The sequence below is a fragment of the Pristiophorus japonicus genome, chromosome 7 (assembly GCF_044704955.1).
Source record: "Pristiophorus japonicus isolate sPriJap1 chromosome 7, sPriJap1.hap1, whole genome shotgun sequence".
In the NCBI taxonomy this organism is placed as follows: Eukaryota; Metazoa; Chordata; class Chondrichthyes; family Pristiophoridae; genus Pristiophorus; species Pristiophorus japonicus.
In genome coordinates, this window is record NC_091983.1 from 204,033,515 (window position 1) to 204,060,825 (window position 27,311).

General features: G+C 44.4%; 1 long non-coding RNA gene across 1 annotated transcript in view; it reads left to right on the top strand.

The window, feature by feature from the left end:
• The window catches only part of LOC139267419 (uncharacterized), a 169,798-nt gene extending 149,311 nt beyond the window's left edge, over positions 1 to 20,487 (top strand). The window contains exon 8 of the long non-coding RNA XR_011593899.1: positions 20,433 to 20,487. This is a non-coding gene — a long non-coding RNA (uncharacterized lncRNA). The remainder of the gene's footprint in view (positions 1 to 20,432) is intronic.
• Positions 20,488 to 27,311: the final 6,824 nt, after the last annotated feature.

The window sequence follows — 27,311 nt, forward strand, 5'->3', positions numbered from 1 at the left end:
GCGTCAGAGCAAGAGGTGATGCAGTGAGACTTGTTTTGAACACGCTGAAGATGCAGAGAGATGGGGAGCGTATAGCATGGCGTACTCGAAGATTAGGAAGAACAAGATAAGATTCTAAGGATCAAACTGACATAGACAGACTGATGAAATGGGCAAATGAAATTTAATGCAGAGAGGTGTGAAGTGATACATTTCAGTGGGAAGAATGAGGAGAGGCAATATAAATAAAATGGTACAATTTTAAAGGATGTGCAGGAACAGAGAGACCTGTGGGCTTACATACATAAATCTTTGAAGGTGGAAGGACAAGTTGATAAAGCTGTAAAGAAAAGCAAAAGGGATTCTTCACTTTATAAATAGAGGTATAGTGTGAAAAAGCAAGGAAGTTATTCTAAACCTTTATAAATCACTGGTTAGGCCTCAGTTGGAGTATTGTGTTCAATTCTGGGCATCACACTTTAGAATGGATGTCAAGGCATTGGGGAGGGTGCAGATGAGATGTACAAGAATGGTACCAGGGATGAGGAGCTTCAGTTCTTCGACAGCACGTCCAAACCCACAACCTTTACCACCTAGAAGGACAAGGGCAGCAGGCGCATGGGAGCACCACCATTTCAAATATTTATCCAATTCCCTTTTGAAAGTTATTATTGAATCCCCTTCCACCACCCTATCAGACAGTGCTATCCGGAATATAAGCACTCGCAGCATAAAACATTCTCCTGATCTTTTCAAAGTCTTAAATCTGTATCCTCTGGGTACCAACTACAAGTTCCGCTCTAAGTCACACACCATCCTGACTTCGAAATATATCGCCGTTCCTTCATCGTCGCTGTGTCAAAATCCTGGAACATCCTCCCTAACAGCACTGTGGGAGTACCTTCACCACACGGACTGCAGCGGTTCAAGAAGGCGGCTCACCACCATCTTCTCAAAGGCAAACCAGACTCCCCACCCACCCTTTCCTTCAAAGACTGCCCCACCTGTGACAGAGACTGTAATTCTTGTATTGGACTGTTCAGTCACCTGAGAACTCACTTCTGGAGTGGAAGCAAGTCTTCCTCAATCTCGAGGGACTGCATATGATGATATCCTATGATATCCATTCCAGTTGGGCACAAAATCCTCAACTTTCTCCAGAGGGGTTGAATGGCCTACAAAGCTTTCCCCTTTATTTGCTCAATCTTCCTGCAGGAGAAATGGCACGCAATGCCCATGAGCATTGATTGCCCTGCAGGAGGGAAATCAGAGTTTTCATTGAACCATGTTTGTGTGCTGCCTGACAGTGAGATAAGAATGGAGTGGACAGTGGACCACCCATCCAAATACAGGAGCTGTCTGGACTTGAAGGGCAGCGAGACACTCCGCAGAAAGTTATTGCTGCCACGAACTGTCTCCCAGCAGCAGTCCTTTTAAATCTTTACATAATAAGGAGGCAGAGAGGAACTTACTTTAACGCCTCGCCTGAAAGAGGGCACCTCCAACAATGCAGCACTCCCTCAGCACTGCTCCAAAGTGTCAGCCTGGATTATGTGCTCAAATCCTGGAATGGAGCTGCAAGCCATGGCTTTTTGACTCAAAGGCATGACCACTTCCCACTAAGCCAAGCTGACATTTAACATTCTGGGTTTACTTTATATGTACTATTTAATATTTTATATACCTCGATGAGATACTCTGCCCCCTCCCACCACCATCCTAGTCTGTGAGCTTGAACTTCTCGAATCCTCGAATGAAGGGGAAATCATGTTTAACTAATTTACTGGAATTCTTTGAGGATATAACGAGCATGGTGGATAGAGGTGTACCGATGGATGTGGTGTATTTAGATTTCCAAAAGGCATTCGATAAGGTGCCACACAAAAGGTTGCTGCAGAAGATAAGGTTCGTGGAGTCAGAGGAAATGTATTAGCATGGCTAGAGAATTGGCTGGCTAACAGAAAGCAGAGTCGGGATAAATGGGTCCTTTTCAGGTTGGAAATCGGTAGTTAGTGGTGTGCCATAGGGATCGGTGCTGGGACCACAACTGTTTACAATATACATAGATGACCTGGAAGAGGGGACAGAGTGTAGTGTAACAAAATTTGCAGATGACACAAAGATTAGTGGGAAAGCGGGTTGCGTAGAGGGCACAGAGAGGCTGCAAAGAGATTCAGATAGATTAAGCGAATGGGCTAAGGTTTGGCAGATGGAATACAATGTCGGAAAATGTGAGGTCATCCACCTTGGAAAAAAAAACAGTAAAAGGGAATATTATTTGAATGAGGAGAAATTACAACATGCTGCGGTGCAGAGGGACCTGGGGGTCCTTGTGCATGAATCCCAAAAAGTTAATTTGCAGGTGCAGCAGGTAATCAGGAAGGCGAATGGAATGTTGGCCTTCATTGCGAGAGGGATGGAGTACAAAAGCAGGGAGGTCCTGCTGCAACTGTATAGGGTATTGGTGAGGCCGCACCTGGAGTACTGCGTGCAGTTTTGGTCACCTTACTTAAGGAAGGATATACTGGCTTTGGAGGGGGTACAGAAACGATTCACTAGGCTGATTCCGGAGATGAGGGGATTACCTTATGATGATAGATTGAGTAGACTGGGTCTTTACTCGTTGGAGTTCAGAAGGATGAGTGGTGATCTTATAGAAACATTTAAAATAATGAAAGGGATAAACAAGATAGAGGCAGAGAGGTTGTTTCCACTGGTCGGGGAGACTAGAACTAGGGGTTACAGCCTCAAAATACGAGGGAGCCAATTTAAAACCGAGTTGAGAAGGAATTTCTTCTCCAAGAGGGTTGTGAATCTGTGGAATTCTCTGCCCAGGGAAACAGTTGAGGCTAGCTCATTGAATGTATTCAAGTCACGGATGGATAGATTTTTAACCAATAAGGGAATTAAGGGTTATGGGGAGCGGGCGTGTAAGTGGAGCTGAGTCCACGGCCAGATCAGCCATGATCTTGTTGAATGACGGAGCAGGCTCGAGGGGCTAGATGGCCTACTCCTGTTCCTAATTCTTATGTTCTTATGTTCTTATGTTCTCCCTCAAATAGCTTAAATTAGGAGCAATGGCAATCATATTTATGGGATAAACTGTGCTATAGTTCTTTGATCAAAGCTCCACCCTCTCCAAGTACTGCTGCATCTCTAACCTCCTTCCTGTCTAAGGCCGCTGACAATATTACCCATATCCAACTCCAGATCCACCTCTCTCATCACTCCCTCATCCATGTCTTCGTTACTTGATTACTGGAATTCGCTGCCTCAGACAGAGATAGATAACCAATAAGGGATTAAGGGGTTATGGGGAGCAGGCAAGGAAGTGGACCTGAGTCCATGATCGGATCAGCCATGATCGTAGTAAATGGCGGAGCAGGCTCAAAGGCCCATATGGCCTACTCCTGCTCCTATTTCTTATGTTCTTCTTACTAAAATTGTCTCCTGGCTGGCCTCTCATTCTCCACCCTCCACAGGTCCCGGCTGTAGGAACCTGACTGAATGGTGCAAGGGTCAGAGACCAGGCTGTAACAGTGAAGGAATCTCATTGAATGGGATTGCTGGTTGGAAATAGGGCCATGACAGGAGACGGCCAATTCTGCGAACCACGCTCCATTTTAGGTTCCAGGCCTGGTGGAGCAGCAAAGTGGAATATCATTTCTCCGCACAAACAAACAGGCTGGCAATAATTGTGTGAATGTGAATTCCATTGCCATGCCGCTGGCATTGAAAAAACCCACCCAATGATTTTGTTTAGTGCAAGTGAAGCCAGGAAAAATGACCAGAAACAGTAGCACTAACATCCCTTAAGGTTGCCTCGTCTGCTGCCAATTTTGCTGCCAATTCCATATAGAAAGTCCCAGAGGCATGAAAATGCTGGTTTCTGTGGGGATCTGAGGTATAATGTCACTTGCAATAATCTTACAATGCAGAAGGAGGCCACACTCCCCATCGGCTTGTACTGGCTCTTTGAAAGCGCCATCCAACTAGTCCCACCTCTCCCCTGTTCTAATTTAGCCCCCTTTAACGAAACTGAAGCTTCCCCATGGCGATGGCCAAAGAGATTGATTCCCTTTGTGATCCTGCCTTCGTCAATTGCCAGAATACTTTGAGATCATTGGAAGAAGAGAAGAAGAAATATTTCCCTCCTAGTGACTGAGTTGGTCAATGCCTAGCCCAGGGTGCAGCTGAGATGATGAGGTTGAATTTTCATGGCGGTTCTCCCAATCGCCCTCTGTAACCTCAGCGGAAACCTCAGAGAGTTTCTCCGAAGTTTCAGTGAATCTTTCGGCAAAGTTATGGTGATAATCCTGAGACACCCTCCCACCACGCCCCTGTCCCATCACATAGATATTTAAGGCCTATGCAGTCCTGGTCTGTGCTGAGTTAGCCGATCTTCAGCCAAAGAATGGTAAGGCTGATACAATTAACCTCTGCACTAGGCCAGACTGGAACATTCATTAGAATTCCCACTGCTGGTTCCCATTTAGTGAACCTCCTGCTGGAAAGTGCACAAGTGCAGGATTGTGTGAGGACAGGACTGTTGAACAGCCGGTTGACGATTGAAATGGGTTGTCACAGGATGTAAAATAATACGCAGTCAGAAAATTTTGATTTGCACCGGAGCAATAGCCATTTGGGCGAGATACTTGAACCATATGGCCCCTCGAGCCTGCTCTGCCGTTCAATAAGATCATGGCTGATTTTCGACCTCACTCCACTTTCCCATCCTATCCTCATATTCCTTGATTCCCTTAGAGTCCAAAAATCTATCGATCTTGTAATGTCTGTAAGCTTGTAATGTTTGTAGCTCCACACTCTGAATGTGGATGTATTGTGTACTGCAACCACAGAGTTAATAATAAACAGAAACAGGAGGTTCCGGAGACTTCTGAGAGCTACCTGCCATTTTACAAAGCTGTGTTGTGTGCTGCGCTCTGTGAATATATCACATCTGGCAATGAGATGGGATTTTTCGGATGATTTAAAGCTGAAATTTTGTTGGTGAAGGATTCAGCCAGCTGACAGAGAGACTTTGGAAGCTTCTCTGTCTTTGGAAAAAGCTACAAAATCCGAGCTAAAAAACGAGCAGACTAGTTTAAACTGCAGAGTCAAAAATGGCTGCACCTATAGCAGTAATGGGCATTTAGGTGAATATAAACACGACCAGGAAAGGTTTAAGGACCAGTTAGAAATGTATTTCACTGCAAATAATGTAATTGAAGTTCCAGGGAATGCAGATCAGAACTGGGCTGTGTTGGAACATAAGCGAGCTATCTTCTTATCTGAAGCGGGTCTGGAATTGTATGAAATGCTGATAAATCTGCTTGTGCCTGATGAGCCAAAGGACAAAACGCTTAAAAAATGTTTAATGAAGCTGGAGCAGCACTACAATCCCAAACCGTTAGAAATTGCTGAAAGCTCACGCTTCAGTATACGAAATCAAACGACTGATGAAAGTATCAGTGATGACATTGTAGCATTAAAAAAGCTATCTATTCACTGTAATTTCGGAAACTTTCAAAACCGAGCATTGCGGGATCGTTTTGTTTGTGGGGTGAAAAATGATGTGATCAGAAGAAAGTTATTGACGAAGGATGACTTGACTTTTGAGATTGCTTGTCAGACAATGCGGTCGATGGGCATGGCCGACCAATATTCCCGAGAATTTCATAATAATTACGGTCGTCAGTCAACCGAGATGAATCGCCTGCAGGTTCAAAGTAAAAGGTGGTGGGGGCCCAAAGTCTCAGAAACTGGAAATTCTAACAGAGCATCGAAGTCATGCTATCGGTGCCTGGGACAACACATTGCTCAAAGTTGTCCATACATGAAGGCAGAGTGTTTCTTCTGCAGAAAGACTGGGCATCTTGCGAAAGCATGCCGACTGAAGAGCAAACCAGCTTTCAAAGCTATGAGTCCAGCGTTCGAAGCTATGAGTAGAAATCCCCAGAGGCTACATAGCATGGAAGAACAACAACAGGATGAGGAGATGTTAGAGTTACACATCATCAGGAGCACGAGTTTAACGGACAGCGATTCGAAAAGTATCAAAATCCACATAGATGTTGCGGGATTCAAGATACCAATGGAACTCGACACGGGTGCAGCCGTGATTGTAGTACCAGAGTCACTATACCTCGCGTGATTTCCCATTGGAGAAATCCAAGATGGAGCTGCGAGGCTACTCGGGAGAGAAAATTTCTGTGGTAGGTCTTATCACCAAACCGGTGAAATATAAGGATCAATTTCAGAACTTGCCTCTAATAGTAGTGAAAGGAGACAAGCCTGCCTGACAAGGAAGAAATTGGTTGAGATCACTGAAGCTGGATTGGAGTGAGATTTTCCATGTGGAAGCAAGATTTGCATCAACGGTTGATGTTATCAAGAAGTATCCGAAGGTGTTCTGCAAAATGGGCAGTCCGATCCAAGGCTTCAAGGCAAGTGTCAGGGTACAGAAGGATGCTAGATCGGTTTACTGCAAGCCACGTTCCGTACCATCTGCACTCAAGGAGTAAGTTGAGCAAGAACTCAAAAGACTAGAGACTGAGAACATTATTTGTAAGATAGATTGATGTAATTGGGCTACACCCATTGTTGTTGTATCTAAGTCCGATGGTAAGATAAGATTGTGTGGTGATTATAAAGTAACCGTAAACCAGGTTCTAGAGGGTAATGTCCCCAATACATTGCCAAATATAGAAGATTTCGTCACAACACTGACAGGTGGTCAGATCTTCTCAAAACTGGATCTTACGAATGCCTACTTACAGCTTGAACTAGATGAGGAGTCCAAGTCATGCTTGACTATAAATATTCATCTAGGCCTCTATCAATTTAATAGGCTACCGTTTGGAGTGTCTTCTGCCCCTGCCATATTCCAAGGGGTGACGAACCAGATTTCACAAGGTATTGAAGGGGTAGTATGTTATTTGGATGACATACTAATTTCAGCACCAAATAGGCAAATTCATAATAACATATTGAATGAAGTTCTTAAATGGCTAGAGAAGCACAGAGTATGAGTGTCTGCTTGTAAGCATGAGTTATTTCAAAACTCAGTGGAGTACTTAGGGTACAGAGTAGACAAAGATGGTTTACATCCAACCATGGGAAAGCTGGATGCAATCAGAAATGCACCCACTCCCAAGAATGTCACTGAACTTCGTTCATTCTTGGGTCTTTTGAACTATTGTGGGAAGTTCCTACCAAATTTGACTACAGTATTACATCCACTGAATGAACTATTGAAAAACAGGTCCATTGGAAGTGGTCAAAAGAAAGCATTCAAGGAGTGTAAAAGCAAATTGGTAGAGAGCACCATGTTAATTCACTATGACATTTCTAAGGAGATTAAGCTAGCATGTGATGCCTCTCCATATAGAGTTGAGGCAGTAATCTCTCATGTATTACGTAGTGGGGAGGAGAGACCAATTGCTTTTGCTTCACGCACTCTCAGTGCCAGTGAGAGTAATTATGCATAAATCGAAAGGGAAGCTTTGGCATTAATTTTTGGGGTCAAGAAGTTTCACAAATACTTGTATGGTCGTAAGTTTACCATCGTTACGGACCATAAGCCCCGAACAGCAATCCTCCATCCAAAGTCCCCAGTTCCAACATTAGCTGCAGCCCGAATGCAGAGATGGGCTTTGATTTTGTCAGCATATACATATGATATTGAATACAGACGATCAGCTGATCACAGTAATGCTGATGCAATGTCTAGATTGCCTTCCCCATCACAAGTTACACCCGATAGGGAAGAAGTGTTCTATTTTTCATACATTGATAAACTGCCAGTCACAGCTGAAGAGATTGATAGAGCAACCAAACATGACCCAGTGATGTCAAAGGTGTATGATTATATTGCAAATGGATGGCCAAACCAGGTAACAGACAAAGATATTTATCCATTCTTCATTCTAAGGAATAAATTAGCAGCCGATAAAGATTGTATCATGTGGGATGCAAGAGTGGTTATACCAAATAAATTCAGGTCCAAATTATTAGGAGACCTCCATGACCAGCGCCTGGGAATGTGCTTGACCAAGAGTTTTGCACACAGTTATTTTATGGTGGCCAGGTCTTGATAAAGATATAGAGTACATTGTGAGTCGGTGTACGACATGTCAATCGGTAAGCAAGCAACCACTACAGCCATGGAAATTACCTCCCAGGGTGTGGCAAAGGCTACATATTGATTTTGCTGAGTTAGTAGGACAACAATTGTTCATTGTGACTGATAGCCATTTGAAGTGGATTGAGGTGTTTCCAATGTGGAAAATAACAAGAAGTAAAACATTGGACATTTTGCGAAGTTTATTTTCTTCATTTGGCCCCACAGAAGAAATCGTTTCAGATTATGGACCACAATTTCATTCCGAAGAATTTGCACAGTTATAAGCAAAAATGGTGTGAAACATACCAAGGTTCCACAGTACCACCCTGCTTCGAATGGTGCATCAGAGCGCACTGTACAAATTGGAACCAAATCCAAAGAAATGACAGTTGTCATTGGATCACAAATTGGCTAATTTTCTAATTACTTATCATAATACTTCTCACACAACTACTGATAGAACACCAGCAGAGTTGTTTCTCAAATGACAGCCATGAACCAGATTCTCCTTGTTAAAACCAAATTTGGCACAGTCTGTAGAAGAAACACAATCAAGACAGAAAGAGAATCATGATAGAGGTAGAGTAAAAGAGAGAAGTGTGAAATTAAACCAGAAGGTGAGAGTGAAGAACCATCACCATAAATGGTTAAAGTGCTTACTAGGAAGAGTGGTGAAGATATGTGGTCCTTGCACATATTTGGTAAAGATGCTTGATAATGGACAAGTTAGGTTTGTTCACATTGATCATATTTTACATACAGACTTGGGAGGAGTTGAAGGTGGAAATGATTCAATTATTTCTGACTCATCAGATAGTTTTGATACACCAATAGCAAATCCTACATCCAATAAACTGGAAACAAATCCAAGAGAAAATCAGAATTTAAGATCGAGTCCAAGTCAGAAAAAAAATAGTCTGAAGTTAGAGTGAGTTCAATTTCCGTGGAGGTAAACGTTCCTCAGGATGAGCCTCGAATGAGTGTAAATTCGACATCCATGTTTGGAAGGTTCTGTTCGAAGGCGAAGGTATCCTGTTCAAAAAAGAAAACAAGTGGTTAAGTAAAATTTGTAAATGGGGAAAAAATAAGTTTATATCCTGTGTTATGTATAAACAGGCAAGTTATGTATGATGTTGTTAAAATAACTTCTTCATTAAGGAGGGAGAAGTGTAATGTCTGTAAGCTTGTAATATTTGTAGCTCCACACTGTGAATGTACTGCACAATTAATTAACTACAGAGTTAATAATAAACAGAAGCAGGAGGTTCCGGAGACTTCCGAGAGCTGCCTGCAATGTTAGAAAGCTGTGTTGTGTGCTGTGCTCTATGAATATACCACAGATCTCAACTTTGAATATAATCAAAGACTCAGTATCCACAGCCCTTGGGGGTCGAGAATTCCAATGATTTACAACCCTTTGAGTGAAGGAATTCCTCCTCATCTCAGTCTTAAATGGCCGACCTCTTATTCTGAAACTATGCCCCCTAGTTCTAGATTCCCCTTTGAGGGGAAACAACCTCTTAGCATCTACCCTGTTAATCCCTCTCAGAATCTTGTATGTTTCAATGTGATCACCTCTTAATCTTCTAAACTCCAGAGAGTATAGGCCCAATCTACTCAATCTCGCCTCATAGGACAATCCTCTCAGCCCAGGAATCAATCTAGTGAATCTCAATTGCACCGCCTCCAAGGTAAGTATGATCTTCCTTAGATAAGGAGACCAAAACTATATACAGTACTCCAGGTGTGGTCTCACCAAGGCCCTGTACAATTGTAGCAAGACTTCCTTACTCTTGTACTCCAAGCCTCTTGCGATAAAGACCAAAATGCGATTTGCCTTCCGAATTGCTTGCTGTACCTGCATGCTAGCTTTCTGTGTTTTATCTACAAGCACACCTAAATCTCTCTGAACACCAACATTTAATAGTTTCTCACCATTTAAAAAATATTCTGTTTTTCTATCCTTCCTATCAAAGTGAATAACCTGACATTTCCCCACATTATACTCTATCTGCCACCTTATTACCCACTAACCTATCTATATCCTTTTGCAGACTCTTTGTGTTCACCCCACAGCTTACTTTTCCACCGAGCTTTGTATCGTCAGCAAACTTGGACTCAGTCCCTTCATCCAAATCATTCCTACAGATTGTAAATAGCTGGGGCCCCAGCACTGATCCTTGCGCCACCCCACTAGTTACAGTCTGCCAACCTGAAAATGAACCATTTATATCTACCCTCTGTTTTCTGTCCATTACCCAATCCTCTGTCCATGCTAATATATTAACCCAACCCCATGAGCCCTAATCTTGCTTACCAATCTTTTATGTGGCACCTTCTCAAATGCCTTTTGCAAATCCAAATATGCTACATCCACTCATTCCTCTTTATCTACCCTGCTAGTTACAACCTGGAAAAAGTCTAATAAATTTGTTAAACATGATTTATCTGTCATTAAACCATGTTGATTGCCTAATCATATTATGATTTCCTAAGTCCCCCGTTACCACTTCCTCAATAATGGATTCCAGCATTTTCCCAACGACTGATGTTAGGCTAAATGGCGTGTAGTTCCCTGTTTTCTTATTCCCTCCTTTCTTGAATAGCGGAAGGACTTCTGGAAACTGTAGAACTACGATCGCAAAAAATAGGGAAGAGGATTAAATTGTCAATGGGAACAGAATGTATACATTTGAAGGAATATTGCATTGTCAACGGTGCAATGTATTGACATGAGCTGCAGCACCCTCTTCTGGTTTTATCGGCACATTACACCGTGAACCCAAACAGCAAAATAAAATACTTTGATACAGCACCTTACAGTTACAAACAGCAAGTGTTATGCTCAGAGCCGCCCTGAGGGCTGGGCGACATGGCGACCGCCCAGGGTGCTGCGATCAGAAGTGAGCCATGAACAAGAGGGTCTGAAATTAAAGGCATCAACCTCTGCGAAGAACGTGGCTATCTCAGCCTGTCAGCCTTGGCTCAGTGGGTAGCACTCTCCAGGTGGGAGGGGCTAGGAGTGAGCAGGTGCTGCTGATTACTGCAGGATTTGGAGTGAGTTTGTAAAACGTTGGTGGTGGGCTTTTGTTTTTTTTTTTAATTTGAGAGCCTTTTTGGCCCATAAACATCAGCCAGATGGCAGCTGAGGGGCCTGGAGTGCTGGGCCCCTCAGAGGGCAATGCTCCCAGTGTGAATTTAATCAGGGGAGAGAATGTCTTGAGAAGGGAGAATAAAAGGCCCAAAGATTTGGGCCGGGACCCCAGGAGGTTTGGGAAAGAAAACACAGTGGTGGTTCACTGCCAGGATAAGGAGATGCGAGCTTGGGATATCACCCAGGCAGTACATGAGGACTGCGGTGAGGGAAGTTGCTTTGCTTGCCGACCAAAGCCGAAAGTTGTATTTGAAGTGACGGTCAGTGGCCAAGAGGAGATGGAAAGACTTTTACTGAGCCTGAAGGTTGGTGTGAAGTACTTGGGCACTATCTCGAAGAAGAGCAGCAGAGTTATCCCTGATGTTCTGGCCAATATTTATCCTTCAATCAACATAACTAAAACAACAGATTATCTGGTCATTATCACATTGCTGTTTGTGGGAGCTTGCTGTACGCAAATTGCTGCTGCATGTCCCACATAACAACAGTGACTACGCTTTAAAAGTACTACATTGGTTGTAAAGCGTTTTGAGAAGTCTGGTGGTCATGAAAGGCGCTATATAAATGTAAGTCTTTCTTTTATCTCCAAAGTCTATTTCCAATGGCTTGTAGTGCTCCTCAAGAAGAGCAGACTTCAAGTTTCAAGAGCAAGTTCCCAAATACATGGATAGCACTCAGGATCCTGTTAACTGTGCCCATATAGGGTGGTGAGCAGCGAACAGAGCTTCTCAACGTTGAAGCTCATAAAAAAACATATGTGCGATTGACCATTGGGGTGCAACAGGCTGGCCATCCTGTCTATTGAGAATGATGTGGCTCAAAATATCCTGAACAAAGTTTTTTTTATTTGTTACTGTTAGTTATTATTTAATGTTTAATTTAATGTTTCGTTTATTTGTCACTTAGCTGTAATGGCCTGGATTATGCAATGGTAATGGCAGTGAAACTGACTGCATCTTCAGGATTTAGCGCTGTATTTGCTTCATGGGTTCTTTGCTTAAGAATTCATAGCAACACATTGCTATTAAGGACTAACTGGTTTATTAGCAAAAGGTTTAACAATAACTGTACACATTACCAGTTCATCCACCAGGTTCACAACATAAGAACATAAGAAATAGGAACTGGAGTAGGCCATACGGTCCCTCGTGCCTGCTCCACCATTTAATACGATCATGGCTGATCCGATCATGGACTCAGGTCCACCTCCCTGCCCGCTCCCCATAACCCCTTATTCCTTATTGGTTAAGAAACTGTCTATCTCTGTTATAAATGTATTCAATGACCTAGCTTCCACAGCTCTCTGAGGCAACGAATTCCACAGATTTACAACCCACTGAGAGAAGAAATTCCTCCTCATCTCAGTTTTAAATGGGCGGCCCCTTATTCTAAGATTATGTCCCCTTTTTCTAGTTTCCCCTATCAGCATCCTCTCTGCAACCACCTTGTCAAACTCCCTCATAATCTTATACGTTTCGATAAGATCACCTCTCATTTTTCTGAATTCCAATGAGTAGACTCCCAACCTACTCAACCTTTCCTCATAAGTCAACCCCCTCATCTCCAGAATCAACTTGGTGAACCTTCTCTGAACTGCCTCCAAAGCAAATATATCCTTTCTTAAATATGGAAACCAAAACTGTACGCAGTACTCCAGGTGTGGCCTCACCAATACCCTTATAACTGTGCTTTTATATTCCATCCCCTTTTCAATAAAGGCCAAGATTTCATTGGCCTTCCTGATCACTTGCTGTACCTGCATTATAACCTTTTGTGTTTCATGCGCCAGACTCCGAGCTTCTGCTGCACTGCAGCACTTTGCAATTTTTCTCCATTTAAATAATAACTTGCTCCTCAATTTTTTTCTGCCAAAGTACATAACCTCACACTTTCCAACATTATACTCCATCTGCCAAATTTTTGCCCACTCACCTAGCCTGTCTATGTCCTTTTGCAGGTTTTTTGTGTCCTCCTCACACATTGCTTTTTCCCCCTGCCTTATCATGGATCCCCCGAACCCAACTGACTGGGGTTTTATTGAGTCTTATGAACATCATGTGACTGGCTAAGCCACTCCCAACTCAACAGTTCTACAAACCTGTGAGCATACTCACAGGTACATACATTGCAAGCGCATGTGCAGATAAACGCGGAAATCCTGATGTTCTTAATGCCTGGCGGAATATTCACTACCACTTCCAGGCCGTCTAGTAGAAATTGCAGTCGGGTCCTGGTAATGTCATCGGGAGACAATATGCATATGTTAAAAAGGACCCCGCGAGTCAGTGGAGACGATTAAAATCTCAAACGGTGAGCTCCCGGTGATCCAGGGCTCCAGCAGCTTAAGGCCCAGACAACTGAAGGCACAGCCACCAATGGGGGGTGAAGCGAGTGAAGGATGCGCAAGGGGCCAGAGCTGAAGGGAAGTAGATATCTCGGAGGGTTTTAGGGCTGGAGAGGGTTACAGAGGTGGGAAGGGGTGAGGCGATGGAGGGATTTGAACACAAAATGATGAGAATTTTAAAATCGAGATGTTGCTGAACCAGGGCTTCGGCCTAATGACCCTTCTCTGCACTGCTTCCAGGGCCAGGATGTCTCCCTCAGAACCTATGACCTAAACAGAAACATTCAGCCCCTCAAGCCTGTTCCGTCATTCAATGAGATCATGGCTGGCTATATCTTAACTCCATTTACCTGCATTGTAACTCTTGCTACCCTTTGTGAAGTAAGCACTTGTGAGTATGCTCACAGGTTTGTAGAGCTATTGCTCCACCGGTACGCTCGCGGTCTTCCGCGAGAGGTGGGCGCCGGAGGGACTGGAGTGCATCATCATCCCCGGCAACCAAATTTTAATTTGATTTTATATGTTTTAAAGTTTAATTTGTTTTATTGACGGGTTTTAGTGTCCCCCTACCCTTTTATAGGGGGCACTTGGTTTTAGTGCCCCAAAAACACAAAAAAAAGGGGCTTGATAAGTGTTTGGAGTATCCCCCAGATCAGGGGGCACTTGATTTAACTGTTCATTTTGTTTTTTTCTGCAAAAGAGTTGTAGAGCTGTTGCATTGGGAGTGGTTTAGCCAGTCAGGTGATGTTCACAGGACTCAATAAAACCCCAGTCAGTTGGGTCTCGGTCACCCACAATGAGGTATGCAGTTGTGAGCATAGTGGATGAACTGGTAAAGTGTAGTGTGATTGTTAAACCTTTGTTAATAAACCAACTAATTCTTAATAGCAATGTGTTCTGTGAATTCTTAAGCAAGAGCCCATGAAGCAAATACATTACACCCTTGGTTAACAAAAATCTATCATTCTCAGTTTTGAAATTTTCAATTGACCCCCCCAGCCTCAACAGCTTTTTGGGGGCGACAGTTCCAGGTTTACACTGCCCTTTGTGTGAATGCAGTATTCAAGATGCAACTTGACCAGAGCACCATACAGCTTCAGCACGAGGCCCTCAGAATTGTATTCTACTCGCTTGGCAATACATTCCTGTATTCCTGCATTCTGATTGCTTCTTATTCATTGTTGCTCTACAATGGTTAAACCTGGTCAGTAAAAAAAAGAAAGACTTGCATTTCTATAGCGCCTTTCACGGACTCAGGACGTCTCAAAGCACTTTACAACCAATGAAGTATTTTTTGAAGTGTAGTCACTTGTAATGTAAAGGAAACAGGGCAGCCAATTTTCACACAGCAAGGTCCCACAAACAACAGTGTGATAGTGACCAGATAATCTGTCTTTAGTGATGTAGGTTGACTGAAAAATATTAGCCAGGACACCAGGGATAACTCCCCTGCTCTTCAGATAGTGCCATGGAATCTTTTATGTCCACCTGAGGAGGGCGGACGTGACCTCGGTTTAACATCTCATCTGAAAGACAGCAGCTCCAACAGTGCAGCACTCTCTCAATACTGGCACCAGGAGTATCAACCTAGAATATATACTCTCGAGTTGGCTTTGAGCCCACACCCTTTTCTGACTCGGAGGCAAGAGAGTTACCAACTGAGCCACGGCTCACACATGTGTAGCACTCAGAGCTTCTGTCATGGAAACTACGACTGCCGCCATACTTTCCTTGGATACCAGAGTGGTGAGAGTTGTCTCTCTCAGAGCTTCAGTGACCTACACAGTACTATTCACTCTGTTTCCCATGTATCAGTGCCAAAGCAGAGCCAGAGCCCAGTGTCAGTGACCTCGCAGGTGTGCACCTACATGATGCTGCAGTCTCTCAGGACATTAAAACATACTGGTAGGGTATGCAATCTGGCTGCAATTTACAGCAACTGCATCTAGCAAGTTTTTTTGCGATGCTGTAGAATAAGGTGATAGCAGATAAAAGGGATGGCCTTCTGGGTAGCCAACTTAGTGCAAAGGCTAAGATTGGTGAGGGTGCATCTGATTGAGTGCAGACCTGATAAATTACAGCCTGACATTGGTTATGGAAAAGTTCGCTCAGTTGGAACCTCGGCTGTTTCTTCTGCTGTTACCTGAGGAAAGCCTCCTCCTCCATCTCGTCCATCTCATAAAAACATAAGAACATAAGAAATAAGGGCAGGAGTAGGCCATTTGGCCCCTCGAGCCTGCTCGGCCATTCAATAGGATCTGATCTTGGCCTCGACTCCACTTACCCGCCCGCTCCCCATAACCCTTCACTCCCTTATCGTTCAAAAATCTGTCTATCTCCACCTTAATTATATTCAAAGACCCAGCCTCCACAGCTCTCTGGGGTAGAGGATTCCAAAGATTCACGATGCTCTGAGAGAAGAAATTCCTCCTCATCTCTGTTTTAAATGGGCAACCCCTTAGTTCTAGATTTCCCACAAGGGGAAACATCCTCTCTGCATCTATCCTGTCAAGCCCCTTCCGAATCTTGTACGTTTCAATAAGATCACCTCTCATTCTTCTAAACTCCAATGAGTATTGGGTCAACCTGCTCAATGTTTCTTCATAAGACAACCCCTCCATCTCAGGAATCAATCTCATGAACCTTCTTTGAACAGCCTCCAATGCAAATATATCCCTCCTTAAATAAGGAGACCAAAACTGCATGCAGTATTCCAGGTGTGGTCTCACCAACATCCCTACTTTTATACTCTATCCCCCTTGCAATAAAGGCCAACATTCCATTTGTCTTCCTGATTACTTGCTGGACCTGCATACTAACCTTTTGTGTTTCATGTGCGAGGACCCCCAGATTCCTCTGTACCGCAGCATTTTGTAATCTCTCCCCATTTAAATAATTTGGTTTTTTATTTTTCCTACCAAAGTGGATAAGCTCACAGCTTCCCACATTTTACTCCATCTGCCAATTTTTTGCGCACTCACTTAACCTATCTATATCTCTTTTGCAGAGTCTTTGCGTCCTCCTCACAATTTGCTTTTCCACCTATCTTTGTATCATCAGCAAATTTGGCGACAGTACACTCGGTCCCTTCATCCAAGTCATTAATATAGATTGTAAATAGTTGGGGCCCCAGCACTGATCCCTGTAGCACGCCACTGGTTACAGTTTGCCAACCTGAAAATGACCCATATATCCAGACTTTCTGTTTTCTGTAAGTTAGCCAATCCTCTATCCATGCTAATATATTAGCCCCAACCCCATGAGCTCTTATCCTGTGCAGTAACTTTTGATATGGCACCTTATCGAATGGAAATCCAAATACACCACATCTACTGGTTCCCCTTTATCCACCCCGCTCTTTACAACCTCAAAGAACTCCAGCAAATTTGTCAAGCATGATTTCCCTTTCATAAAACCACACTGATTCTGCTTGACTGTATTATGATTTTCTAAATGTCCTGCTACTACTTTCTTAATAATGGACTTCAGCATTTTCCCAATGACAGATGTTAGGCTAACTGGTCTATAGATTCCTGCTTTCTGTCTCCCTCCTTTCTTAAATAGCGGTGTCACATTTGTAGTTTTCCAATCTGCTGGGACCTCACCAGAATCCAGGACATTTTGGTAGATTACAACCAATGCATCCATTATCTCTGCACCCAATTCTTTTAAGACCCTAGGATGCAGGCCATCAGGTCCAGAGGACTTGTCTGCCTTTAGTCCCATTAGTTTACCTAGTACTTTTTCTCTAGTGTTAATGATTGTTTCAAGTTACCCCCTTGCTATAGCCCCTTGATTATCAATTATTGGGATGTTTTTAGTGTCTTCTACCCTGAAGATCGATACCAAATATTTGTTCAAAGTTTCTGCCATTTCCCTGTTTCCCATTATTAATTTCCCAGTCTCATCTTCTAAGGGACCAATGTTTACTTTAGTTACTCTCTTCCTTTTTTATACCTGTAGAAGCTCTTACTGTACGTTTTATATTTTTTGTCAGTTTACTCTCATAATCTGTCTTCTCTCTCTATTATTTTTTTAGTCGTCCTTTGCTGGTTTCTAAAAATTTCCCAATCCTCTGACCTCCACTAATCTTCACAACATTGTATGCCTTTGTTTTCAATTTGATACCATCCTTTACTTCCTTAGTTAGCCACGGATGGTTCATCCTTCGCTTAAAGTCTTTCTTTCTCACTGGAATATATCTTTGCTGAGAGTTATAAAATATCTCCTTAAATGTTTGCCACTGCTTATCTACCGTCTTACCCTTTAATCTATTTTCCCACTCCACTTCAGCCAACTCTGCCTTCATACCTTTATTTAAGTTCAGGACACTAGTTTGGGACCTAACTGTCTCAACATCAAACTTAATTTGAAATTCTACCATGCTATGATCACTCTTCGCAAGAGGATCCTTTACTATGAGATCATTGATTAATCCAGTCTCATTACACATTACCAGATCTAAAATAGTCTGCTCCCTGATTGGTTCCCACAATGTATTATTCTACAAAACCATCCCGAATAAACTCTATGAACTCTTTCTCAGGGCTATCTTTGCCAATTTGATTTGTCCAATCAATATGAAGATTAAAATCGTCCATGATTATAGAAACATAGAAACATAGAAAATAGGTGCAGGAGTAGGCCATTCAGCCCTTCTAGCCTGCACCGCCATTCAATGAGTTCATGGCTGAACATGCAACTTCAGTACCCCATTCCTGCTTTCTCGCCATACCCCTTGATCCCCCTAGTAGTAAGGATTTCATCTAACTCCTTTTTGAATATATTTAGTGAATTGGCCTCAACAACTTTCTGTGGTAGAGAATTCCACAGGTTCACCACTCTCTGGGTGAAGAAGTTTCTCCTCATCTTGGTCCTAAATGGCTTACCCCTTATCCTTAGATTGTGACCCCTGGTTCTGGACTTCCCCAACATTGGGAACATTCTTCCTGCAACTAACCTGTCTAAACCCATCAGAATTTTAAACGTTTCTATGAGGTCCCCTCTCATTCTTCTGAACTCCAGTGAATACAAGCCCAGTTGATCCAGTCTTTCTTGATAGGTTAGTCCCGCCATCCCAGGAATCAGTCTGGTGAATCTTCGCTGCACTCCCTCAATAGCAAGAATGTCCTTCCTCAGGTTAGGAGACCAAAACTGTACACAATACTCCAGGTGTGGCCTCACCAAGGCCCTGTACACCTGTAGCAACACCTCCCTGCCCCTGTACTCAAATCCCCTCGCTATGAAGGCCAACATGCCATTTGCTTTCTTAACCGCCTGCTGTACCTACATGCCAACCTTCAATGACTGATGTACCATGACACCCAGGTCTCGTTGCACCTCCCCTTTTCCTAATCTGTCACCATTCAGATAATAGTCTGTCTCTCTGTTTTTACCACCAAAGTGGATAACCTCACATTTATCCACATTATACTTCATCTGCCATGCATTTGCCCACTCACCTAATCTATCCAAGTCGCTCTGCAGCCTCATAGCATCCTCCTCGCAGCTCACACTGCCACCTAACTTGGTGTCACCCTCAAATTTGAAGATACTACATTTAATCCCCTCGTCTAAATCATTAATGTACAGTGTAAACAGCTGGGGCCCCAGCACAGAACCTTGCGGTACCCCACTAGTCACCGCCTGCCATTCTGAAAAGTATTGCTGTACATTTCTTACAAGCCTCCATTATTTCTTGATTTATACTCCGTCCTACAATGTAGCTACTGTTAGGGGGCCTGTAGACTACTCCCGCCAGTGACTTTTTCCCTTATTATCTCTTATCTCCACCCAAACTGATTCTACATCTTGGTCTTCCGAGCCAATAATATTTTTCACTAATGCATTAAGCTCATCCTTTATTAACAGAGCTACCCCACCTCCTTTTTCTTTCTGTCTGTCTTCCAAAATAGCAAATACCCTTGAATATTCAGTTCCCAGCCTTGGTCACTTTGCAACCTTGTCTCTGTAATGGCTATCAGATCAGACCCATTTATTTCTATTTGTGCCGTCAATTCATCTATCTTGTTATGAATGCTGCGTGCATTCAGATAAAGAGCTTTTAATTTTATCTTTTTACCATTTGTCCCTGCCCTGACCCCACTTTCTGATCCACCCTTAAGTTTATATGCTCTGTCCCTTCCTGTCACACTCTGGTTATCATTACACCCATCGCTACCCTGCACTATTGCCTTCTCCTTTCTCTTTGACCTTTAAAATTCCACTCACCTGATCCTCCTCCTGCTCCATGCCTATGCATCTTTGTGGAGCATGCAGTAGACCGTGGTGATCTTGAAGGGTGTGTAAGATACTCCTGGTCTGTTCTCTCATATGATGCAACGCTTCACTAATGTTCATGGTGGCTGGATGGTTTGTATCTGCACTCTACTGATGCTTATGGCTATCTCAGAGGTGTCAATCATCAGGGGTTTAAGAGAGTAGCCCCGATTATTGAAACATACAAAATTCTTACAAGGCTCGACAGGGTAGATGCAGGGAGGATGTTTCCCCTGGCTGGGGAGTCTAGAACCAGGGGTCACAGTCTCAGAATAAAAGGTCGGCCATTTGGACTGAGATGAGAAGAAATGTCTTCACTCAGAGGGTGGTGAATCTTTGCAATGCTCTACCCCAGAGGGCTGTGGAGCCTCAGTCGTTGAATATATTCAAGAGAGGGATCGCTAGATTTTTGGATATTAAGGGAATCAAGGGATATGGGGACAGTGCAGGGAAGTGGAGTTGAGGTAGAAGATCAGCCATGATCTTATTAAATGGCTCGAGGGGCTGAATAGGTTACTCCTGTTCCTATTTCTTATGTTCTTATGTTCTAGGTCTCTTGGGAACCATCCTTGCACTTTATTTTGCTGTTAAATAGCCCTGGCACCAGGGAGTGCCTTAAAATGAAGGTGTTGTGACTGCTGCCTGGGAAGCCGACCTTCGCTGACCATGACTCTGGTTCGAAGGGCACAACAGGCCTGTTATGTTGATGGAGTGGAAGCCCTTGTGGTTCATGTACGAGATATAACCATGTGTACGGTTCCATTGGGTTTGGGGGACTTTTGTAAGCCCAATGGGCTAGACTTTCCACTTCACATTGCCCATATATCGCCCAAAACGGCCTTTTATCGCCCATTTTGAATAAAAGTGGAAATTCAGGCTGGAACGTCGCCGCAAAATTATCCACCTGACTTTCGGCTCACATCGCCGAGCTGATCGCTGAGGTGATTGCCCGCACATCGCCCGGTCTAACTTTCGGCACATTACCGACACATCGCCAGGCTGATCGCTCGCCAACAACATTACCGGGGAATAGTTGCTTTTCCCAGGCTTTCCTCACAGAGCTCGGCATTTTAACGCCATTTTGAATATCGGAGGAAGGGAGGAAGGCTGCTAAAACAAGAGTGCTTAGTAATTTGTGAGTTACAAGCGTATTTTACAGATATATTCAGTCAAATTTAAACTTATATTTATTATTATAATTATATTTTCAATTATTTTCATAGAAAGGTCAGTTTTGTAGCAGAAAGTGCATTTATATAAACAGTGAAAGAAGTAATGGGGACTGCATCTTCTCTGCCATTATTTGTAAGTGCAGAACTGCTGGCATCTGAGCTTGAGTTAAGTGAAAGGGTCAATCGTAGAGGTCGCAGATTAATGTGTGGAGGTAGGAGGAGATCTTACAGCCGAAGAACTTACAAGGAAAAGCAATCTTACCTGAACTTGTCTGATAACGCGTGCCTTCGGAGGTTGCGCTTCCGAAAGGAGGTCATCGATGAGATATGTCAGCCCACCAAGGGGGATCTGCAGCCTGCCAGCACCATCAGGACCGCATTGCCCGTTGAGGTAAAGGTTATTGCGGCACTATCTTTCTATGCATCGGGCTTCTTTCAGGCTTCAACTGGCGACATCTGTGGTATCTCTCAGCACACCACACACTGCTCCTTTCGACAGGTGACTCAAGCCCTTTACGCTCACAGGATGGACTTTATAAACTTCCCTATGACCAGGGAGGCACAAACCTGGAGGGCTTTGGGGTTCTCAAGAATAGCAAACTTTCCCAAGGTGCAGGGAGCAATAGACTGCAGGCACATCGTCCTAAAATCACCTTTACAGAATGCGGAGGTGTTTCGTAGCCGAAAGGGATTTCACTCGCTGAATGTGCAGCTCGTTGTCAACCACAACCAAATTATCATGGCCGTTAATGCTAATTTTCCAGGCAGCATCCATGATGCACACATCCTGCGGGAGAGTGCTATCCCTGACCTGTTTGCCAATCAGCCACAAGATCATGGTTGGATTCTGGGGGATAAAGAATATGGCTTTGCCAGCTGGCTCATGAACCCCTGCGTAATCCCGTTACTGAAGCCGAGAAGCGTGACAATGAAAGCCACATTGCTACACGCAACATCGTCGAAAGGACAATTGGGGTCTTAAAGCAGCACTTCAGATGCCTGACCTGGTCGCTGAGTTTATTGTGGTGTGCTGCATGTTACATAACCTGGCTATAAGGAGAGGACATCATTTGCCAGATGGGGCTGCCGGTCCACCTCAAGAAGGATTGGAGAAGGAAGAGGTAGATGACGAGGAGCAGGAGGAGGAGGAGGAGCAGGAGGAGGCCAATGAGCACCTCGGAGAGGACATTCAACCTGGCGATGAACCCATGCCCCCACCCGCAAGACTGGAAAAACCCCGTGGGAGCTACGCGGCTGCAAAACTGTTGCAAGAGCAGCTCATAAATGAACGCTTTGCATGAACTTTCATTGTGGACAGACAGAGTTACAGTTACGGTTATCGCAAAACAACGGTTGCGTTTGCGTTAGCGTTGAGCTGCGTTACATCATTGCCCGGTCTGGCTGGCCATTGTTTACATTAATATGTTATTATGCTATAATAAGAAAATGCATAACAATTGTAAATTGTAAAATGTAATAAAACATTTTTACTCAAACAAAATTTCAATTTCAACTGCAACAGGAGCAACACAAACAGCCCAACAACCCATCCTCCCACCCAACCTCCCCAAACAACACCCCAACAGTAAACCATTAACAGAAAGAACAAAGATTATTCGCACATTACCTGTGACCATGTTTCCATCCCCGTACTCTAACCTTACCCGCCCAATTTGGTTCCCGGGTGGCACCGAGACATCGCAGGCATGGAACTGCCAACAGCAAGACTTCCTGCCGTGAGGGGGGAAACTGCTGGTCCGATCGTCCATTGGGGGGGGGGGGGGGTAGGAGGGGAAGGCGAAGCGTAGGGATTGCCTTCCGAGTCAGAAGGAATTGCTCCCTCCTGATCCGCTTGTGTGCTGGCGTTTGTGGTCTGTGGCATCACGTCACGTACAGGGTGCAGCACCGTGTCCCGCCAACAATGCATGCTGCAAGGCATTGGTGGGGCGGTCTGCTCATGCATCTCCTCGAGCGTCCGTTGTGACACCCGGGAGAAGACCTCTGGGAAGGCCACAAACGCCTGGAGATGGCCGCGACTTATCGCAGCGGTCTCCTTGCACAATTGAGCCAAGCCATCCATGCCATCGGCCAGGGCAGGCGTGTGCTCTACTCACTGACGCAACCTCCGCGGGGTCTGCGAGGGCACTAATGCTCGCCTTGGTGTCGACAGTTGCACGGCGCTTGGTCCCGCTGCTTCTTCCGTCGAAGATGCTGACGTAATGGCCACAGTGTCCCACAGGTGATTCCACTACATACTGAGGGATGCTACGGCATCTTCCTCCGAATCCAGTTCCTCCTCCCCCTCCACCTCAGGCTCGGTGGTATCTTCCTCCTCCTTCTCCCCGCCCGTGGTGAGGACCACCTGTAACGGTCCAGGTTGCGGTTTTGATCTGCACATTGGTGTTGTGGGCCCTGCAAAACACAATTGAGCTTACTGAGTTTATTAGAGCAGAAGGGTACACATCCTTGCGCTGCGCTGGCATACGAAGGAGGATTATCACTACTACAATAAATGAGACCAGGAGACGTTACATAACAACGCATCATATGTTAGTACATATGGTAGTACATGTATGTGGAATTGAGTAACAGAGTTGTGGAGTCAGGATAAGTCTGAGATATACAGATTGATAAAGAGGACCGTATATTCGTATATTGTCATGAAACGACGTTACATTACGTTACATGACTTTAACACTGCTTGACACATTACTCACGTGACACATCAGAGGGCTCGGCAGATCGACAGGAGGTGGCCGCTCAACTGTGGCTCCCCAGCAGAGCCACAGCACGCTCCTCATTGTCAGTCAGTGGTTGTAAGGCAGCTGTGCCCCTCACGTGTGCCTCTGCTGGGCTCGGTTGTTCAATATCTTCCTCTGCAAAATTGGCAAAATGCATGGCATAAGCTGTATGGTATGTGTACTATCATGGAAAGACACTTTCACAGTTATAACACATATCGGGGATACAAGTGATGATTGACATAAACATATCTCTCTCTAATACAATCTCCATTGAGGTCTGCAATGTCAGGAGCTAATGTACAAAAGTGGCCCGCTGTATACAAAATATATTTCAAGGCAGGAGATGTAATATTAAAATTATAATTACAATGTTCATCAATACAATGTAAAATCTGTACTTACTCTTGCTGACGTGACCAGGCTGGTCCAACACTTGCGGTATTGACCGGACCCCCTTGCCTCGTTAGACGCCGCAGAGACGACGTGGGAAATCTCGGCCCATGTTGTCCTGTACGCCCGGAGCGGGGGGTTTCCCACTGCCACCCCGGGTTAACTCGCTCCAGCTTGTGTAAACCTCCTGAACATCGTTTGATTCCTCTGAGAAGGGCTTAGTCCTTTTGCGAACCTCCTCCACTTCAGACGACGTTGCTCACATATTATCTTTTCTATAAGTTTTTATATTTTGAGTTTACATTTTTCAAATATATCTCCTTTTGCTCCTAATTATCTTCTCACAATATTACCGTTTTTAATTTAATTTAAATTCACTTTAACCACTTTCTCCTAAATCTCTCACTCCAATGCTAGCTCTCTCCTCCTTCTCGCTCGCTCTCTCTCTCTCTCCCCCACCACAAACGGCCTTCTGCGCATGTATGGATGACCCCTGACCTCCCGAAACGCACGAAATGCTGTCAACAGGCGTCTTCCGGTAAGGGGGTCTCAGGGAGTGTTGTTGTGCCTTGGGTGTCTCTCTCTGGGCTTCTGCCCTCACAGCTTATGCTTGGCCTGTGAGGTACCCTGAGTGCTGCAAGAGCACCCCTGGAGAGACAGCTTATGAAGGGGGTTTTGAGACTCGTGCGTCCCCACAGCTTATGCCTAGCCTGTGAGGCACCTTTAGTGTCAAACACTCCTAACCCCTTCTTCCCCAGCCTGTGACACACAGTTGAGCGTTTTCGAGGCGTTCCTAGCTTCCCTTACACTGTTCTGACATAAGACTCATGATCAGGAGATGTAATACAATAGAACTGAGACAAGGCGATTCCAAGAGGAACTTAGGCTTCCAATTTATTTGACAAGGTGTATCTCAACAAACAGCAATACACCAACAAAACAATCCCCCTAAATCCCACTAAACGGACACAACGAAAATCTTTACACGAGTTTAGCAGAACAATGCCCAACCTCCCACCTTTCCTGGCCTAACTAAGTTGGGAGTTCCGGGGACCAGAGGTTATACTCACTATTGCGCCTTCTGCAGTCTGGTGGTTTGTTTCTTCTATCTTCGGTGTCTTCGGACACTGGTTTTCCTTCAGTGTCGAGAGGCTTGCTGGTTGTTGGATCACGAGGGCAGGGAACCCACACAACGTCAGAAACCTCTTTTTATAGCCAGATTATCCAGTCCGCCTCTCCTGCTGAAATCGATTCTTCCCATTGGTGGGCTTTGTGATTTTGAAAAATGCAGCAATTTTAGATTATTGCGGGTTTTTTCCACTGATGTTAACCTACTCAAGGTTTGAGTGGGTGTTGATTGTGTTGGCCTCCTGTAGCCATTGTGTAGGCCCTTGGGTTGTTTTGGGTTCCCTGGTTTCTGAAGGTCTGCATAATTTTCCTCCAATTCAGTTTTTCTAACCTACTCAAGGTTTGAGTAGGTGTTAATTTGGTTGGCCTCCTGTAGCCATTGTGTAGGCCCTTGGTTTGTTTTGGGTTCCATAGTTTTCTGAAGGTCTGCATAATTTTCTTCCATAGTGTAAACATGGGAAAGACAATAGCCCGATAATGGCTGTGAGTCAGTCCCACAGTTTTCGAGCAAGTGCTCTCCCATTGGCTTGAAAGCCCCATGCTTCGGGCTGACTCTGTCCCACCATTGGCCCTCCGGTGTCCTCCCCCGTCCAATCACTGCTCTGCCAAGGTCAAACCGTCTTGGTTTCAATTCACAGCACAGACCGATCCCACAGCCCTTTTCCTTCTGGGTAAAATGAAGGGGTTTTTGTCCTCCCCTACACTTCCACCCTTCAAGATGTAGTTCAGGATCCGTAATATTAGGTCCTTCATTGAAACACCTGTGAACTCATCCCTTTTCGATGTCGAAGCAAGTCATCCTCGTTTCGAGGGACTGCCTATGATGATGATGACACATAGCTGTGCTTCACATTGACTGATCTTGCTGATATTTTCCATCTGGCAGCTTAGAAGGAGTCAGAGGCATAAAGGTTCAGGGCTGTGCTGACCTTTGCAGCCAAAGGAAGTGTTGTCCCTGTGCAGCAGTTTGGGAGGAGAGAGCACAACTCTGTCGCCCTACCCACCCCTAGTGAACCAGACCATGTGATGACCATTGTCCCCTCAACCTCCCACGGTGGCTGTGCCTCAGCTTTCCATACAGACTCCTGGGTAGGTAGGAGGTGAGGGCAGTCCATCTCTGAAGCAATTTGACCTGCCTACCATTCCTCCTGTTTCCCTCTTTCTCATCCTTCAACAAAGAGAGAAATACCCATGGGCAAGCTCATTTTCAAAATTACAATTGTAGCAACATAAAATGTGGCAGCTAAGACTCGCAGGCAAAAAAAATAAACCCTCCAAAAATAACCAAACGTAAAACCGCAGTGAAAATAGAACAGAAGAAATCTACCGTTTAATTTCCATCTCCAGAGAATTCTAGGTTTAAAAAGAATGGTTCCCCCTTTAACTGTTCACTTCCTGTCAACAACAAAAGTGCTCGCCAACCAATTCCTCCCGCCCTCACCACCCCCTCCCCCGCACTAATGTTTTATTTTGTTTTAGATTTCCAGCAGGTGCAGTTATTTATTTCACCTTTAAGAGGTGGACCGGAGGGACTGGAGTGCATCATCACGCCCGGCAACCAAATTTTAATTTGATTTTACGTTTTTAAGTTTAATTTGTTTTAATTGCCGGTGCTTTTAGTGTCCCCCTTCCCTTTTATAGGGGGCACTGGGGAAAATTGTGATTTTAGTGCCCAAAAAAAAAAGAAAAACACAAAAAAAAAAGGGGAAAAAAAAAAGGGCCTTGTAAATGTCTGGAGTGTCACCCAGGTCGGGTGGCACCGTTTAATGTTTTATGTTTTTGCAGGTGAACTCCAAAAAGAGTTTAGAGGTGGAATGGTGGACTTTTTCGTTCTTGGTGTGTGAAGTTCTGTGCTGGGAGTGCCAGCCAGAGTCGGACACTTGTGCTCAAGCCTGTCCGTGATTTCCCCTCCCCCACTCATTTTAAAGGGGTCAGGAAAATCATGGGCAAGCGGATGCACGGGCAACTAATAATCCAGAGAACATGAGTTCAAATC